Source organism: Andrena cerasifolii, chromosome 6 (assembly GCF_050908995.1).
Source record: "Andrena cerasifolii isolate SP2316 chromosome 6, iyAndCera1_principal, whole genome shotgun sequence".
In the NCBI taxonomy this organism is placed as follows: Eukaryota; Metazoa; Arthropoda; class Insecta; order Hymenoptera; family Andrenidae; genus Andrena; species Andrena cerasifolii.
The window spans coordinates 9,845,357-9,864,963 of NC_135123.1; the positions used below are offsets into that span (position 1 = coordinate 9,845,357).

Sequence of the window (19,607 nt, forward strand, 5' to 3'; positions counted from 1 at the left end):
AAATTAAGTTGTACGCAGCCAAACGTCTCCCAACCCCGATCGATATTTGAGCGGCGAAGCCACCCCTAAATTGAATCTGTCACCGAGAACGAAGCCCGCACTGCTGGATCGCTCGATCTCCAAGGTTCTATAAATGGAATTTTGATGGTTAAAACTCGCTCGGGTCCCCGGAACTCTGTACTCACCCCTTTCACACGTCGAACGTCAATACGTTAGCGGGTTAGACGGCGTTTAAGCCGATCCCAACGGGTCCTCGCTTATTTACCCGTTTCGGGATAATGCGGAGGCGCGGATACGTGCGACAAGTCGCCGGGAAATCGTGGATTACCCCGTACATGGGAAAGGCAAACACCCTCGGCCCGCGGGAGCGTGTAATAATGGACTGCGCGCGGACAGCGGAGCCGTGTAATTTATTTACTGTAAATATATTTATCCCGCTCTTTCCCTCGGCGACGATTTAGCTTCTTTCAATGTCCTCGCGTTCTATTGGCTTTAAAGTGGCATTCACGGTGATTGCACGCAGTTTCGCTGCAGTGTTTCCAAAGACGATTTAAGATCGCAGGACTTTCAAGAAGCCGCGCGGAAAGTGCGTCCTTTGTGACCATTTTCGTTGGTCGTCGAGCTCTTTGTGACAGGGAGCAGCGAGAAGACTCGTGTTTTACGGTGCAAGAAATCAGTGGAAATCGATCGCCCATTATTCCGAGACGCCACGCTTCGCTTCCCTCCTCCGTTCCTTTCTTTTACCAGGACGAATCTGTTGAAGCTCCGAGATCCTCCGGCAACAGAGAAACAACAAAAAAAAAAAGGAAAAAAGTATCCGTTGCGCCTGGCGGAAGATAAAATCGACGATTCCTCCCGACCACGTCTAGAAGATGTCTCCGCGGCGGGGTCCCTTTGAACGCCAGAGGATCGTTTCTATCGATCCTTGGATCGTCGACCTCCTTCCGCTGGATTCGCTCTGTTCTTCGTCCCTCGTTTCCTTAACCGCAGGGGTGCACAGAGAGCCGTTTTTAGCGCCTAGCTGCGAGCTACCCGCCTGTCCCGTTGCTAAGGTTAGAATCGGTGAGGCGAACTGCGAATAGTGTACGTGCATTTGGTATGACTTGAACTCAGCTATCTAGAGACGCGGCAGCTACGTGTGCCATTAGAATTAAATATATGTAGAATAAATCTGACTGCGTTTCTAACATGTATATGTATATGTTTATGTATTACAGATTGCAAGGGAGTTATTGTAAATGATTGGTACGAGGACAATTAACATTTTTTCTGTTTCGCAGCGCCAAAGTATTTTGAATAAAATGTTTATTCGTATTAAAATATTTATTTGTATTTATCATTACCTTTACGTACGTGCAGCTCATTTTGATTTCACATCTTTTTTTATTTTATAATTATTATTATCTTCTATTTTTTTGTGATTTATTTATTTACTTTTCTCAAGTTTTTTATGGAGATACACACTACCGCAGTTCTCCTCACCGATTCCAACCTTAGCAACGGGACAGGCGGGTTGCTCGCAGCTAGGCGCTAAAAACGGCTCCCTGTGCAGCCCTGCAGTTTAACCGAAACCTTATTCCCTCTGCCATTTTGGGAACTTACGCGCACATGCCTCGTCTAATCTCATCGCGCAAGACGCTCCCTGAAACTTCGCAGAATTTTTAAGCTTCAGAAATCAGGAGCAGCTTCTACGATTTTAAACGGCCCACAGACGCGCAGGAAAGGGAACCACCGCAGTCGTTGTTAGCAGCGACAACGCCTAACAGGCTCGATTTCACGACTTATAGAGTTTCTTGAATCGGCGTCGCGTTACTTAGGTGTAAACAGGGCCCTCCCACGCGATCCAGATCTCGTAATACCGCGTGGATACCCCGGGGCCGTGGTACACACGCGAAATGCTGGTGCGCATGTACCCTCGGGATTAGCTTCCTTTTCGGGCCGTTCACCTTTCATCCTCTGCGTACTGGGAGCAGGAAGGAGGAGAATGTATAGCACGGAGAAGGCATTCAGCCCGGGCCTAATCCTCTGATTCCGTACCCTGGCTCCAATTCAGGCCCATTCTGTTTTTGCCCTCTCCCCGTCCGCTGGCTGCCATTCAGCCCGAGGCTTGGATCTCTTTTAAGGAATCTGTAACGCTATCCTGTTTACCCGCTGGACCCTCTTGATCTATGGCGCTCGATGTATTCCTCTATTTACGGCCCGGAATTGATCTGTAATATCGTCTTCCTTCGGGGGAGGCTTTGGTCCAGCGGAGGATGCCAGTCGCGCCACCGTGGCAGTGGCTGGATCTTTATTCACGGCGCAAAAACGTAACTTGGAGTGGAATAAAGGACAAGGGACACGAAATAGAAGCGCCCCGAGGTAGAAACGATGTAAAATACAATTTTCCACTAATTCCTAACGGCAGGCTACTGGAAATGATGGAGCACTACCCTCGATTGAAGCCCCGGAGAGGCTCGCTTGGCTCCCAGGAGCGTTTCTCACACGACCAGCACAGCCAGTGTCCAAAAAGTCGTCCAGCCGTCTGAATTGAGAAGCGAGTCTTGCGTCGATCATCGGCACACCCCCGGTGAAGAGAAACTCGGCGGAAAGGGAAGGAGATCGCGAGGAACGACCGTGGCTAGTATGAATGGAAGAGGGAGAACGTGAAAGGAAAGGAGGAAGATTCCAGGAAAGGCGCTAACGTGACCTGGGCCTGCTTCTCCCCGGTGAATGGCCGTCGATGCGTCAACGTTACGTTTCAACCTTGCACAAGCACCGGGATGGAGATGAGGAGCGGGAGAAAGAGACGCCTAGAGGGTTCGTTTGAAAAACTGTCCGGCAGGTAGAGGAGTCCCTTTAATACCATTTCGTGCCATTTACACCTCGAGAACGTTCGTATCGAAGGGGGTTCTCTCCCTTTTGGATCTTGGCCGTCGCTTATTGTCGCGGCTGCCTATACACGGTGGCCATTGACGAAACGACTTCCCGTCACGCCATTGCTCGCAGCTCGTCTCCTTTCAACCGTCTCCTCTCGAGTGACGTTGCTCTTCTCTCGCCTCTCCGGCGAGGAGAGGCTGAATCGCTCTAAGAGCAATTTCCCCGGCAGAGACGCTATTTGTCCGGCTCCTAGGAACAGGTACACCTCTCGTAGACGAGCATTGTATTCCCTTCGACTCCTGGAACCTGAAAATCGACCTGAGTGGATGGAACGCAGACTCGACTATTATGTTATTTAACAACTGCGTTTATTACTTTTTTATCCCCCCCTGCAGTTTGTATTATTAATAACGCGGAGATTTGATTTCAACGCCGCTAAGTCGATCGAAATCTCAAAGCCAAGTGAGAATGATAATCGGATCTCAGCTCGGGGCCGTCGAAATACGCGATCTTTCCAACTAGACGTGGACGTCTCCGCGTGCCACGGATATGATCGATGGATATTCATGGCCCTTGATCCGTGTAATTCGCATGCGTAAGAGGATACGAAAGGGCCTCATTGTCCGGCTGTCGGCTCCTTTAACGACAGCTCTGACGGATCTGCCCTCTTCCGTTTGCGCATTTCTGGAAGCCCAAAATAAGGCCGGACCAACAGACCTGTTCTCCGCTTCCCCTGCGGCCTGTCGATCGCGGGCCTGGCGGAAAGGCCCAGTGGCACGATTCCACGCCGATGCAAATGTCGGTTCCGCTCCTCTTGCGCGATTCAAAGAGGCCAGCGCGACTTTTGTCATGATCGGGATGGGCCTCGATTTTACGCAGACTGCCGAGGGGAGACGCGTCGATTCGACGCGAGTAACTGGATCAACGTTTCCGCTGCCCGATTTCTTTCGTCTTCTATTCCCAGCTGCCACGATTCTCTCTGGATCTCGATGTGGGTACAATGATTAGTTCAGTGGAGAGTGCCCCTGCGATTGCTGAACTCTCCCACTTCTGGTTTTATAGGTAAGGTAGATGGGATCCCCATAAAAAACTTCAAAAAAGTAAAAAGAAACTACGCCAAGTACATGAAAGAGTCGAGGACGGAAAAGAGTATTAACAAATAAATCGCAGAAAAATAAATAGAAGAAAGTAATATAATTACGATATAAAAAAAGATGTGAGATCAAAATGAGCTGCAAGTGCATAAAGGTGCTTCCCAACAGCGCTTAAGATGACACAATTACTACAGCTGAAATGCTATGTTCGTACATTCCACTACTCATATCGCGGACATTCTAATAATCTGAGGATAAAATGTAACATCTAGACATTTGGCGTAAGGTATTCTCAGATCATCGATACCCATACTTTCCCACTCGCAGGCTTTCGGATAATTTGTCAATTTAAAACTCCGACAATATTAGTGCACAGGTAAAGTAGATGGGATAGGAATTATCCTCGATTATTTCAAAAACAGCCAGCTGTGGGGCACAGTTTCACTCGCGGACACCACGGTGCTCGTAACACCCCGATTTCCACCGGCCAGTTCCTCCACTCTAATGGAATATGATGTCAAGTCCAGCGCGCCGTTCGAGTAGTAAATCTCGATGAGTTACCGTCGCTTAAACGACTGTGAAATTAGCGGTTTAGCGAACCGCCCGCGGTTCTTGGGATCTCCTATGCGCCTCGTAACTGTCTTCTAGGTGCTAAATTTCGCGCGGGCCCTGTCCCGAGACTGAATTCTCGGGCCGAAGGGCGGTGCATCTTCGAGTCTAGGGTACTTTGTGCCTCCTTTATCCGTTCGAAACTAGTGGCGCAACAAAACACCCGCGTACAATCAATTTCTCAAGCCTGCTTCCTCTGTGAAAACAGAAATAGCATTTATAATGTTCCTTTGCTCGCGGGAAACCTCCAGGCTCTGAATTTTAATCGAGATAAAGACAGCTCCGTCGAACACTTTCGATTAAAAATAGTTCCATCATTTCTGCTCCGAAATGGGCGTCGCCCTGAAACGACGTTCCCTCTTCAGCAACATTGTTTCAAGGCGAAGTCCGTTAATTCGCGAATGGTCCGAGCAGCGGGATCCACGGGCGGTCGAAGGGTGCAGGGCCCAGGAGTGGAAGGGTTGCGAGTGCCCGTTGCTCCCGTAGCTCCTGTTAACTTCACTCGAATCGACGGATCTCAGCGTGACGCGAAAATAACCAAATGTCAACAGTGTCGCGCGTCAACGGGGTTCTTGATCGAATTACAGGGGTCTGGCGGGGGCAAATTCACAAGGTGCTTCCCGCGGCGCCCTGCCTTTCTGTCAATTAAGTAGCGCAGCTGCGCCGTGCACGCGCGCCTCTGCGAAATCGCCTCGCCCGGCCCCGCGAGCACCGGAGCGCTTTCGAAGCCAGAGGAGAGAGAGAAAAGAAAAGGGAGGAAGAATGGTGCGCTCGGCCTCTTGGCCCATTCACCCAGGGAAATTCGGGCGAAACTGACCGCCCATCCCACTGGACGCACTGGCTATTTTCAGGTATCTCCCTAATTTCGTGAATCGGACAATGCTGGACAGCGACGGTGCATGGGATTGACCCTTTCCTCGCGAGTGGACATTCAGGGGGTAAATTCGAACGTGACGGTCGTTTTGTTATATAGAGGAAGCGGCGTAAATATGGGCTTGTTGAAGTATTAGGTCACAGTGCGTGCTTCACTCCATTGGCAGAAATGTAAAAGTACGACTGAGAAAGAAAAGCAGCTGTGGGAAACAGATAATGACTTACATTTGCTTGGTTAACACGTTGCGCTGCATAAAGTGTTAAAAGAACGAACGAACGTATCTGAAAGATTTTACCGGGTTTGTTTTGTTTATTTAACCCTTCGTTGACGCTCCGGGTGTGAGCCACCCCTAAGCTGATTTTAACGCTCTGTACCTTCTATATGTAAAATAAATACCTTTTCTCCGAAGCTGACTTGGAAAATATTTTTTTCTCTCAAAATATTATATCTGAACAATAACTCTGTTGATTTTTAGCTTCTGATATTGGAATTTGTAAAAGTTAGAATGTTTTGAAGATTTTCTTCGTGTTTTCTCGACGCATGGTAATCTAGATTTTTTTTACAAAAACTGAGATGAAATTTCAATAAAAAAATTATTGGAATACATTCTACAGACCTTAAGATTGACCCATGATTTTTTTCATGACGATTGAAAAAGGAGGTGTGTCAACGAAGGGCTAACAGTAATCTGGTGGACTAAAAGTTAATTTGCTATGAGCACTATATTGTTGACATTGCGAGCTTGTTTTCGCATAATCTTTTTTAATGTAACAGCATCGCGTGGTACTGATTTTCACCGCTCTAAGCGTCCATTAGCAAGCGGTCTAAACTTATTTTTATTTATTTATTTACACACATGAACGGGCAGATACCCATTTAAACAAAAAGAAGATATGAAAGTCACAAAATAAACAGAAATATAAGAATATAAAGTTATGTAGAAAACGAGACGTATGTCCTATATAACATTAGATGAAGTCGCTCTCTTCAACATGTGTTGCAAAGATCCTGAAATAAAAGTGGTAGCCGATATTTAGAATACTTCCTTTAGACCTTCTCCTCTAGTTTTCAATGCTTTCCATGGGACCAACTGGGTATAATAACTGTCTGATTAAAGCGGATATTCTGATATCCATCTAAAATCGCCGCAACTCGAATTCCAAGAGGATTAATAAATCCGCAATATCGGAGCCACCGCGTGGAACTCAGAACGATGATTCCTGACGAGCCGCTGCCCAAAGACGTCCATGTGGATTGCCATAAAAACGCTTGGTGACGCCAGAAGACGACGGGAGTAGTCGCCAGGGACGTCTACGCGTCGGCACTCGTCAAAGCCTCGTTTTACGCGGCAGCTTCTCCGTCTGAAGTCTGCCCGTGGAGTCCAAACAGTTTTTCGCCGTAATAAAACCGCGCTTACGTCTGATAATAAAAGCCGGCGTACGCGTACGTCGCTGTTTGTTTCTCCTGCCAGTCTCTGATGTCTGCTGGCGCTCGAGGCCGATTAACGACGCCCCTTCCGTTTGTGGGAAACGACGACCGTTTTCCGCGACATCGCCACCTTCTAGCGAGAAATCCTTCCTCCGGCGATCGAGCCTACGCCGGGCTAAAATTACCCTCGTCTAAAAACGAGTTACGACTTTATTGCTGCCTCGCTCGGAGTCCCGGGGCGAAGTTCGTAGACGCGGAGCGGGAGACAGGCTCTCCTCGGTCCCTAGTCGATGAAATATTTCGGTTGAAAGTATGTCATTGGACATTGCTGGAGATCATTTTGTACGCAGGGCACTCGAGTGCAACTGTGGATGGCTGGGGTAATTATCCATGGCCATCAAAGGGTTCAGCGTCTGTTGAGTTCGTCAGATTTTGCTCTAAGATCGTCGCTGAAAAGGCTCCAGCAATAATAGCCGGTACGTGTATCGTGAAAGCTGAGACACCTCGGCTATACACGGATTTCACAGTGAATCGCGAGCACTATGGGAAATCTGGCTACCGTCGGGACCCGAGAAAAAGCGTAAACGACTGCCCGATGACGACGAGTTTTTCATGAACCCGCCCCCCAAAGCGGAACGAATGGAAGACGATTAAACTCCCTGGCACGAGTCATGGCCAGTATCGAAGCGAAAGGCGAACGAAATCTGGGATAGTACCTATAGAAACTGACTCCAGAATCCCCTCAGCCCCCGGATCATTAAATCTAAGAGACACGGAAGACGGTGGAGGAGGGAAGAGTTGCGCTGGATCGAAGTGAGTAGGAAAGGGGACGAAACTCGTGCAGGGCGCGCAAGGAGAGCGAGGTAGCGGGAGCTTTTCACGGGGGTGGGTTTTTAACGGGAGAGGGTGCATCACCTGGCAGGACCATCCATCACAAGGAAGAAGGGCCGAGCGGAGCGTATATATATATAGCGAGGGAGGGCAGAGCGAGAAAGGGACAGGACGTATCGACAATTTGTCCTCGTCACGTTTGAACGCTGCCTCGCGGAGGCACGCGAAAGGGGTTGCGACGACCGGGGCGATCCTGCGCCCGGTTATAACCTTGTTACATCCACTATATATTATCTGCGCCTCTGCCATCGGCGTGACGGGGAAGCTCCGCGTGTCCATTAACTCCTCGTCGCAGGATATTAACGTTTTGTATATCGTGCAGCGGGGGTACAGCCGTCTACAGGGAGGAAGAAAGGGCTCGTAAAGCGCAGCCGGTGCTGGCCTGCCCGCCCACGTACACGTACCTTCCTTCCCGCTCTGCATAGGGTAAACTCCGGTAAGTTCGTGGTACTGGTTACTCCGTGATACTTTTTCGATTTGTCCCGACATTGTCCGGCTGAGTTTAGATGGAACAGAAACTAACGGACAGCGTGGAGCGTCTAGTTTATGTTGTGGTAAAATAACTAATCAAAAACAATATAAAACAATATAAAATAATATAAAATAATATAAAATAATGTAAAATAATGTAAAATAATGTAAAATGATATAAAATAATGTAAAATCATGTAAAATCATGTAAAATCGTGTAAAATCGTGTAAAATCATGTAAAATCATGTAAAATAATGTAAAATAATGTAAAATAATATACAATAATGTAAAATAATGTAAAATAATGTAAAATAATGTAAAATAATGTAAAATAATATACAATAATGTAAAATAATATACAATAATGTAAAATAATGTAAAATAATGTAAAATAATGTAAAATAATATAAACAAGTAGCTGGTTAACATATATCGGGCCAGCGAGGATTATCAGAGTTACCAGAGTTACCACGGAGTAACCAGAGTATGTCGTGAAAATTTAATTTATATATTTCCAATTAAATATACTTAGTAAACTTCTGCTAACCTATTATATGTTTGAATGACGTCTGGCCCATCATTATATCGCAGACTCACTTCCAGAACATGTGAATACTAGCAGTTAATAGACAAATTCTAAAACTATCCCGGACTTACCCGAGTTTACCCTGCTCACTTCCCGTGGATTCTGCTCACCCTTTCCCCATCTGCGAAACGAATCATCGAACCGAGAGATTGCATTGCCAACTGATTCTTTATCAATTCCTGTGGCTGGACTTGCGGAGCGGAGGTTTCTCAGATCGGGTGTTTTCTCTTCGATTAGGTTGACTCATACTTGGTTCGCCGTTGTCGCGCTGTGCGCCCGGTATATCGTAGGCTTCAGAGAGGAACGTCAAGGCTGATAAAGTTAGCTGGCAATCCGGAGGGCCGGCTTGTCAGCTCGACATAAGGGCGGCCGATAAGCCGCTTGGCGCGATTGGCACAGGCAGCTTTATTTCCCTAATTGTCATTTTAATCAACGCGATGCCGTGTTCGGTGTCGAGGCCCGCATTGTCTTTCCCTCGGCGACGCACTTTTGTGCCGCACCAGTGAATGCCGAGGCCACCCTCTCCTCGCCCCGTAATCAGCCGTTACGCGCCTTTCAATTACACCCACGTTGAACCGTTTAAATGGCACCGCGCAGGGGCGGCGGCTTCTTCGGATACTTTTTCCCCGCGGGGGTCCGATTTCCATCGGTTCCAGCGCAGTTTTTTTTCGCCTGTCACTGAAACTTCAGACAGGGTCTCTTCTTTCTCTAACTCGCATCGCCTCGGCTCGCGGGTAATTGCTTTTAATTGACCTGGGAGGAACAATTATCCCTTGCGGTGCCGTTAAGATGTGCAACTTCTGTTCCTTCTTCTGGGGTTCGATGAGCAGAGAGGAGAGAAGTGAAGAACGAATATCGAGATTTGATTGGAAACGAAAACAGATAGCGCAGTGAGGAGGACCATTGAGATTTCGAAGTCTTGTTTGAATTTGAAGCCGTGAATCAATATTAGGGGCGATTTTCCAGGATCGCGGGGGGAAGACATCAAAGGGCACCGTTCGATCCATCGATCATTTGTTTGACTTTCCACGCGTGCTCCACGCCGGAAGTAGAAAATAGTCTCGTGTCTGTTTGCCGGCGCTGTTTGCGCAAGCTGACCCTTCAGGACCTCTTCGCGGAGGTTCCCGAGCGGTTCTCGAGAGGTCCTCGAAGGATCGAGGGCGCGCAGATGTTTATTTTGACGCGACAAGCTACCTCGGCAGTCACGAGTCGAGTGGAGGAACACTCTCCTAATATTCTCGCTGCAGGCTCGAATACATCGCAACGCTGCTTGGTAATTGCCTAATTAGCAATTAGAGCCCTTAAGTGCGATGTAAAATTTGCCTCTGTTTTTAAATTCTATAAGAAAAAGGGAGCTCGAGGACTTGGAATTCTATTGAATTAAAGCTGAAGCTCGTCGTTCCGCCGATTCCAGTGAATTCGTTTGCTCTCGGGTGGCTGGCGGAGCTCGTGCACTAAAAAGAAACGGAACTAATGGAGGGCGGGGAAGAGGGGCGAAGAAAAAAGACAGTGGATCCGAAGGAGCTTCCTCGGGGAGGCTCGATTACACGGTTACTTTGTCTCCGTGAATGGAGAAGGACGCTGGTCACGATGATCCGTGCATCGACGGGCAGCAACGAGAACAACAAGGAGAACGGAGCATCGGCGCAAAACCGCACAAAAGAAACTTTACCGGTCCAAGTCGCGACGGTTCGCGTTATTCCTCTCTCCTCGTATCCTGCCTTCGTTTCATTTTTCGCCCACTTTCGTTGGATTCTCGAGCTGCCCCCCGATGGCTCGCGAAATCAAGAATATTAAATTTTCCATTAGAATATCGTTTGAGATTTTAAAATCTTCGTGTAGGATGGAGCGGTGACTTGCAGAAGGAGATGCCGAAGTAATAGGGAAGCTCTAACGAGGAGAGTCTCCCAGGTGTCCTCCGATTGCTTTGAATTTTGGATATATTTAGGGGGTGAAACCACCCTTCAAAGTTCATAAGGGTTGCAAAATTGTGTTGAGTAAAACTTCGTATAAATTTCATTTGCGTCATAATTGTCCAAAAAACCAAAGCAATCGGAGACGAACACCTGAAAATCATATAACTTTGAAGGGTGGTTTCACCCTGTATATATGAAAACGGGCCGCTATAAAAAAACACGTATATCTTATTTTTCGGTCCTCTAAAACATATCTAAAAACCAAAGCAATCGAAAACGAACACCTGAATATCATATAACTTCGAGGGGTGGTTTCACCCTCCATATATGAAAACGGGCCGCTATAAAAAAACACGTATATCTTATTTTTCGGTCCTCTAAAACATATCCAAAAACCAAAGCAATCGGAGACGAACACCTGAAAATCATATAACTTCGAGGGGTGGTTTCACCCTGTATATATGAAAACGGGCCGCTATAAAAAAACACGTATATCTTATTTTTCGGTCCTCTAAAACATATCCAAAAACCAAAGTAATCGGAGACGAACACCTGAAAATCATATAACTTCGAGGGGTGGTTTCACCCTCTATACATGAAAACGGGCCGCTATAAAAAAACACGTATATCTTATTTTTCGGTCCTCTTAAACATATCCAAAATTCAAAGCAATCAGAGGCGGGCACCTGGGAGATTCTCCTTGTAAGTAAAATAGAAGTACCAAAAGTGTTCTTTTACTACATTTAACAGTGTCAATGTTTCAGTAGCTGTTAGAATCGCGACGATACAATCGCGAAAAGAGGCCGAGCAATAAGCGTGTCTTGTTCTAAAGAAACAAGTTGGATTGTTTTTCTACTTGCGCCGATTGCCACAGCTGTGACTAACACCTTGTATTATTACGAATCAGAACTACGGAATAACTTTCAGTCAGCAAGTAGACGCGGCAGGATTCCTATATTTGCCATTCACGGGGCATCGAGTTGCTCGAATTAGGTGGAGCTTAGTATTATCCATGACGGTTCGCGTTATCTCGATCGGACACGGTGCACCGCGCCATCCATCGTTAAGTTGTTAATTTCGCAACCGGTTGCGCTCGTGTCTCGCATTTTTGCGCAACGGAATCGCTGGCAGTCGTGATTCTTTTGAGACTTCTTTGTCTTCCTCCGCAACGAGTCCTTCGGTTAATTTAATCATCTCTCCTCCCCCTGCCTGGTTCTTGCGGCCCTTTCGCCAGCAGAACCACCTCTTCCTCCTCGACTCTCGTTTCTCCTACCTTCTCGTCCCTCCCGTTTCATTCGCTTCACTCGGGCGTTACGTAGTGTACCTACCCGATCTTCCGGCGTCTCGCTGCGCCATCGCGATGAAAGCAAGAGGGTGCATTCGCGATGGAAGCCATCAGTTTCGTTGCAGTGATCTAAAAAGTGTTCGCGTTGACTGTTTAGAAACTGAAGCGAAGTGGATCCACCTGAAAATCGATTCTATGCCACTGCAACTGAAGAAGCAACCCCCTCCTCCCCCTCGCACGCCCTCAGCCAACGTCGCCAGGCGGAGAGAGACGTCGGGCAGAGTTTTTTTCCACCAGTATCGATTCAAGACGGCGTATAATTCGATATCGATACCGTAATCCTATATCTAAGAGGCACACGCAAGGTCTCGTCGCGTTGATCGCCGACCACGCGCATCGGTTGACGATACCCGGGGCCCTGTCGACATAATACGCGGTCGCCGGACACGATAACGGTTCGCCTTGCACGGACGCTGACCGGTTGCGATCGTTGGAGCGAATTCGCGGTGTCACGGGGCATTATTTCAACGTAGTTTGTTCTCCAACGCGGCTGGTAACCGTTGCAGCTTTGCCGTTCAACGGGCAGAGAGAAGCTGTGCCCCCTCGTTTCTTCTTCTCCGCTGGCGGCGTCGCGTGGGATCATAGCAAAGCGGGCCACGGCACTTTGATGACGTTACGAGGTAAGGACGTTGTTCCTTGTTCATCCGAAATTTCAAGAATTTCCAGGTGACGTTCTGAGAAGCAACGAGTTCAGTCTCCAGTATTCATGGCGCGGTGATTTTTAGCTTGACTGCGCCTCGAAGTTGAAACTCTAATCTGCCCTTCGAGTGGAAGAAACAGCGCGCGAGGTGTTACCGCCCCGAGTCCCGTCCACGTTGAATCCCAGTTCCGCCGAAGGGCCACTCTCTCCCAGCTTGCGCGCGTAAAGTCGTGCCTGCGGAGCAGAACACCGAAAGTCGGTCGACACCCCCGTGCACGCGCTCGAAGGACGTAGCACGTGCTGGTCCGTGCCTTACGCACGTCTGCCAGCTGCAAATATCGTGCAGAGGTCCAACGAAGTCCGCGCGTGGACGAGGTGCAGAGTGTACGAACGGAGAGCACGGGATCCATCTGGCGTGTGCGTGACCTCCTTGAATTATCTCCGGGCTCCCCAACGACTCGGGAGGAACGCCATCGTGCAACCTCCACTTTGCCATTTCCTATTTCGTCGTTTTCAGTCGCCTCCTTGAATCGCGGCTGGCGTCTACTCGCGCTAGAATTGCCGGCCCGCCTTCGACGCTTATCTATAAGTAGGTCTGCCCTTTTGTTATTTAAATCTCGGCCGAATACTAGCGCGAAAGTTCGCAGGGAAATGAACGAACGGCGCCGTTTTTGTCGGGATATAATTTGTCCGCCTTTGTCCCCGCGCAACTTTTTCAAAGCGCCTGAACGTGCACAGGCTGATCCGTAATTGCTCGCCATATAAAAGATTAGCAATAGTAGGTAGCAGATATCCCTACTATTTTTCTCGGGAATACCGAAAATACTGAAAGAAAAATTTGTTTTAACCCAGCGTATATAAATTTGAAAACGTATGCGTGCGGACTAAACATAGGATCCGTGCTTCTAAGCGGTGTGCATTATCGTAAGGTTTATATTTTTATTAACTGTTCCCAACGTCTCCCCATTTTTTTTAAAAAAGCATTTATTAGTTGAAGACTTAGCGAATCGAATGGTATTTTTTTCAAGCCGGACCGTGGGTGGGAACGACGCCAAATCACGATTTAAGACTTTGACATCGATTACTGTTAAGTTTATTAACAATAAGCAAAATATTATATATACGTTTTGAGAAAGCATTCCTCCAGCTTTAAAATGAACCCAAGACGGAGGCATTATCTTTAAAAATGACCGAGATATTACAGTTTAAGTGACGACGCGTCAGCCGATTTTGTTTGAACTTTCGAAACTTTAACATTAAATATTTCGAAAACTATTTGACATAGGCCGTTGAAATTTAGTATACTTTGTTTCTGCAAGGTTATCGGCAAATGCTGTAATTTTGAAGAGAATCGGTGAAACTAAATTTTTCACCCATTCGTTTTGACGTGGAATAGCTCGTACTTGGACCCGCAATTAACAGCCACCTCGGGCAGATGCAATTATTCCATTTTATTTTCCCTCCAAGGCAGATGGAGGCTCTAAACGGATAGGCGGAAGAGCATGTCACAGGTCCGCCGCGTCGCGACCCCTAAAAAAGCCCGCGTCCAACAGAAAACTCCGCCACGGTTTCAGTTTCTTTTCGCGACGCGACAAAGGCTAGACAATAGCCCCCGGGAACGAGATGCTATCGATTAACTATGCGAAAGTACCGCCTTTCCTCTCGCCCTTTGTCCCCTTTTCACTCACGAGCATCCACCCCTCTTGTCGAGCCGTCCCCTTTCGCTTCTGCACTTCGCGTACACCCTGTAGACGGACGGGGCGAGATGGAGGGGGACGATCACCCCTCGGGGGTAGTTTCCTCCCTTGCTGATGGCCAATCGTAGCTCGTGCACGCCCTGTGACGTCACCCTTGCCCCTCTGCACTGTAATTAGCCAATCCCATCGCCGGCTGGCCTCCATCCAACCCCTAGCTCCCGATTATATTTACGAGCCAATGATTTCCGCAGTATTCCAGCGACCCGGGTATACCTGTGTGCGGGCTGCACGCGTGTCGTGTGTCTAAATTGCAAAATACAGGAACGCGGGACAATGGTCCTTCTGTGTGACTGTTTCCCCCCCACCCCGGCTTGTAGCTTCAAGTTTTCATCCCCCTTTCGCCACCCTTCTTTCCAACGTTTTGTCCACTTTCTCTGCTACACGGTACTCCTCGACTTTGCGCGATATCTTCGACGACGAGGAATTATTTACACGACGAACAATGCGGGAATTGGAAGGGTGTCTCGTGATAAGGGTGCTACGAAGCGCAGATGATGGATAGTAGAAGCAGTGATGTGTTTATAAAAAATTATTCTAAGAATAAAATCCAGTTTTCCTTTCTTCCGACGAAGCTCTTCGATTACTTCAGTCGTGCATACGTTAATCTCCTTTTTCCATTTTCTTTGGAGATTGCCAGGGCCCCTTGGATGCGCCACTGACAAAGGAAGATCCCGAAGCCGAAAATTCAAAAAATTCTGAAACTTTGTAAACATGCAGGGGATTTCCTCCCGATTACAGCGGAATTTTTGTTTGCTACCCAAATTCACTCGTAGGGGGTGAAATTAACCCCCGCAAAATTCGGCTATTTTCCGATTTTGTGTTATAACTCGCGAAATGTAAGAGATAGAAAAAAAGTTTCGAGACAAAAGTCACTTCTTTTAATTAGATCTAGCATTTGGTAAAAGAATTATTTTACAGTTCACGAGTTATAACAGACAATCGGAAAATAACTGGATTTTCAGGGGTCAATTACATCCCCTTAGAGTGGATTTGGGCAGCAAACAAAAGTTGCGTTCTAATCAGGAGGAAATCCCCTACATATTCCCAAAGTTTCAGAATTTCTTGAATTTCCGGGTTCGGGATCTTCCCTCGTGAGTAGAAGAAACACAATTCTAAACCCCAAGTCTTCAAGTCACTAGAAATTCCACTGACGGTGTTTCCCAGCACGCAAGAAGCAAACTTTCCTTCCTCCGAATGGACTCCACCCCCGCACCTATCTCCTGGGAACCATCCATTAGCCGCCAATTTCCACGATCGACACCCCTCCTCCCTGTTCGATCTATCATACGCAGAATTACATCCTCGGTGGACACAAGAGAGTTTCCAGAGAAAAAAAAAAACGCGGCGAGCACGATAGAAGAATGAGCTTCCTCCCCCGAAGAAGATCTCCGGCAGATAGCGATTACAGCCAGGGAGTGCACGGTGGCGCAGAATCCCCGGGACTAGGGGCAAGACGGTGCGGAGGAAGGGGCGATGAAAATGAGGAGAATGGCTTTGAAGATCGCTGACAATGAAAGAGACGCGGATGCCGGCGTCGGTGTGCGCGCGGTCCTACTATCTGCGCGGGTGTGTGCTCGGGTATCGCTTTCTACAGTTAGGGATAATCCGCTTACGCCGGGCCCCTGTCGCCGTCTTCGCTGGCATTGTTGCTAGCGTTTTGTGAGAAAACAGCATTTTCGACGCTCGAGGTGGCGACAAGAAGAGGGCTTAACTTATCTCCGTCACAACAAGAACAGGACCGGCTTCCTTTTCACGTGGGAGGAGCCCTGGCCTTGGCAGCGCACTGTGCACCTGATGCAACGGCTACTGCACTTTCCACCGACGCACCTGAGAGACGAGGAAACCGCCGGGAAATCACCGCGGCTTTCGTAGCTGGAGATTGCAGTTTAAGAAGAAAACCGCGACCAGTGCTGAGATGTGCCAGGAAATATTCCTCAGTATATAATTGTACCCTTGCACGCAGAAACGGCCGAGCAACGCTCCGGCCTCTTTTGTATAAAACGTGCTATTAGATTTCTCGATCTACTCTACATACGCCCTTTAAATTTCATTGCAGTGCCTTTAAAATTGACAGAGCTGCGGTGAATTTTGTGAATCCACGTTGACCTAACTCGTATCCAAGCCAAACATAAATCAACCCGGAGATGACAAGAGATGTGACTATTTTTAGAACCATTTTTTGACGATATTCTATTTTTTCAAATACTATGCAAATTTTAAATAAATAAAAAAGTTACGGTGAGAAAACAACGTTTTGTTTGTATACCTCTCCATTTTGTGCAAGAAGGGCCTGAGAGGGCTGTAATTAAAATTAATTGCACTGATTAATTTATTGCATACCTAATTTCGACTGTACTAATGCAACTACAAAGGAGATATATGAAATTTTTAAATATTATAGACAGTTTTACCAACTTCGCTATGTATAAAAAGTATCTAAATTCGTAATGCTTACAGATCCAACAGTACAATTGCATCTGCTGCACGCAGACTCGCCTGTCAACGTCGAAATTTAGAAGCAAATTTGTCCTCCACGGAAGCCTTCCAAGGAAGCCTCGTTATTAAATATGGAAACTTCAAAGTTGCATCAGCCGCGGGTGTCTACCCGAGTGACACTCGAGTCAAGAGTGGAAGAACATTGAAACTTAGGGTAAACTACGTCCGTTGCGACGGAGAGGTTCGTCGTGCCCGATTTCTCTGATCGATGAAGGGGTTGCCGGCGCGGCCACCCTTCACAGGGCTCGCATAATCCCATGAATACATAATCCAGATGCAAACAGCCGACACGCGTGGCGCGTTTTAGAACCGGCCGTGATATTTCACGGATTACGAATATTTGCGCTTCGTTTCACGGTATCTCGATCGTCGCCTCGATTTCTCCGCGCAGGAATCGCGATCGGCCCTCTCCTCCTTTTTTCACCAGCCTCGTATCGCCATTGTCGACTGGCGAGAGAAAAAAAAAAAAAGCAGCGGAAGTTGATGGATGAGTTAGCCGATTTAATCGACGAATCTCGGCGGGGAGGGTAAACAATCCGAGCCTCGAGTTATTCGCTACGTAAATCCTCCCCGTCTACCATCTCTGCTCCTTCTCCGAGCAACTGAAGAACTCGATGGAACTTAATGTCCCCGCGCATTTTGGGGAGAAGGGTGAAATTAATTAATAACCCTTAAATTCTGAATAAAGTTATTATTCGTCCATAATCGTCCATACACGGACGCTCAGTTCGTTCCATGGCTGATCCTTAATCGCTATAGTTTAACACGTTGAACGGCGCATGGGAACGAGGAATCGGTAAGTGTTAAGGCAGTAGAAAGGGCAAGCTCGATAAGTTACAAGTCGATCGAAGAATCCCATTAATTCGACCCCTATCCGCGTGTTCCCAATTTCCAGAACGTGGAGGTACCGTTCCGAGCATGCGAGCCAGTAACTGATCGCCCACGACAATTGCAACCGAACCTGCACCTGTTCCTCTTTGACATTGTACACAGCAGGAGACACTTGAACGTTCTTTTAGAGATACAATTTGAGAGAAACGATATGTAAGTCTCATAGAAGATATCGATTAGTACAGAAGATTTCAGTACATCCACCTGGACAACTAGGCCGTTATTCTTGGCCCTAGTAATCTAGAAACAGGGTGCTAGTAAATGCTGGATACTAGCGGGCGCGGGTTTCTAGTATCTGAAACTCTGGATTGCCAATAAGTCCAGGTTACTAGCGCGTCTAAATTACCAGCGAGCCTACTGTGCCCGGATGGAAAGAAGTCGGTTGAAATGTCACAGGGGCAAGGGGGTTCTTCGCTCGCATTGGCTCCCGCCGCCCGTGTCCCGTTTTGCTTGCAATAGAGATGTCCCTAGTAGCATTTATGGTTGGCATTTTGTTGGCCAACTAATTCCCAACTTGGGGATACTGTGGGCCAACCAGAAATGCTGCTAGGGGTAGTATTTGGATCCTAGAGTTTTTCTCCACCGACTTCTTTAAATCCGGGCACAGTAGTTTACTAATTAGTCTACGCTCCTCTCTATTAATCAAAGGCTCTAGTTCGCTATTAAGTACCAGCTAGATTACCGCCACTATCTCTACCATTACACGCTAACGAAAACATGGATAAAATTAATAAACATGATTAACAAATGCATTAAAGGAATCTGAATAACGAAAATTCTTAAACGATATCTTTTACGATCAGTATCGTCTCGCCCGTTTCCTCGGGGCTCTCTCGGAAAAGCAACAACGTGCGCATACATCGTTCATCCCCTGCGCGTTCACCGCGACCCTTTAATCCTTTGCACCGATGCGATCGCAAATAGTACGAGGGAAGTGGCTACGATTAATATATAGAAAATATTCTTATTGTTATTTACATAACGTACAAAACTATAACTGTCCGTAGTTAGACGATTAATAGTAGGCTGATATATCCCCCTTAGTCGAGCGTCCAGTGTTAGCGTCTCTCGATTCAAGCGGTACCGTTTAATTCAATTACATCGTAATTATTATCGCTGGTTATTAGTCGATAAGATCGTGTGCTATCTGGCGACAGCTCCCACCAAAATGTTTAACAAAGAACGGAGAGGATGGGTAAAGGGGAGGCTCGGCTACGAGTTTGATTATCTCAGGTGTGACGTTCCACGATCTCGATGCGACATAGAAGTATGTGAAACGTAAGGGAAAATGCGTCTTCTAAAACAATAAACTGGCACGATCGAATGAACAGATTACGACGATAGGAATCTAAGAGCGCGGCGTGCTCGCGCCGCGCGAAAGATCGGTATCACTTGCAGCTATTTACGTCCAATTACTCCCTAATTAACTCGTAAGCTCTACGATATCGTCCGGTGTGTGTGTGTGTCTGCCTGTACGTGTTACAATTAATTGAGCGTTAGACAGCCCGTAGTATTTGTTCGATAGGAGTGCAAAGGCTTAAACAACGAAGGCGTATATGTAATATGTACATCGTGGCCGAACAATTGCAGGAAACTCGGTTGTTCCCCCGCGTCTCGAGTCGGTTTAAGAGGGTTGTTAACACTTTAGCTGCGGCAGAACGCAATGCCTCTTCTTCTCCTTCTGGAGGCGAGTATTTCATTGAACCTTGGGCAAGTTTTCCGCGCAGGAACTTAAAATTGAATACCTGT

The 19,607-nt window shown here is 47.3% G+C and overlaps 1 protein-coding gene across 1 annotated transcript in view; it reads left to right on the forward strand.

Annotated features, from left to right (window-relative positions):
• Nucleotides 1–19,607, forward strand: part of LOC143370453 (dehydrogenase/reductase SDR family member 7) — a 109,741-nt gene that overhangs the window by 38,133 nt on the left and 52,001 nt on the right. The gene's annotated exons all lie outside the window — the stretch shown is intronic.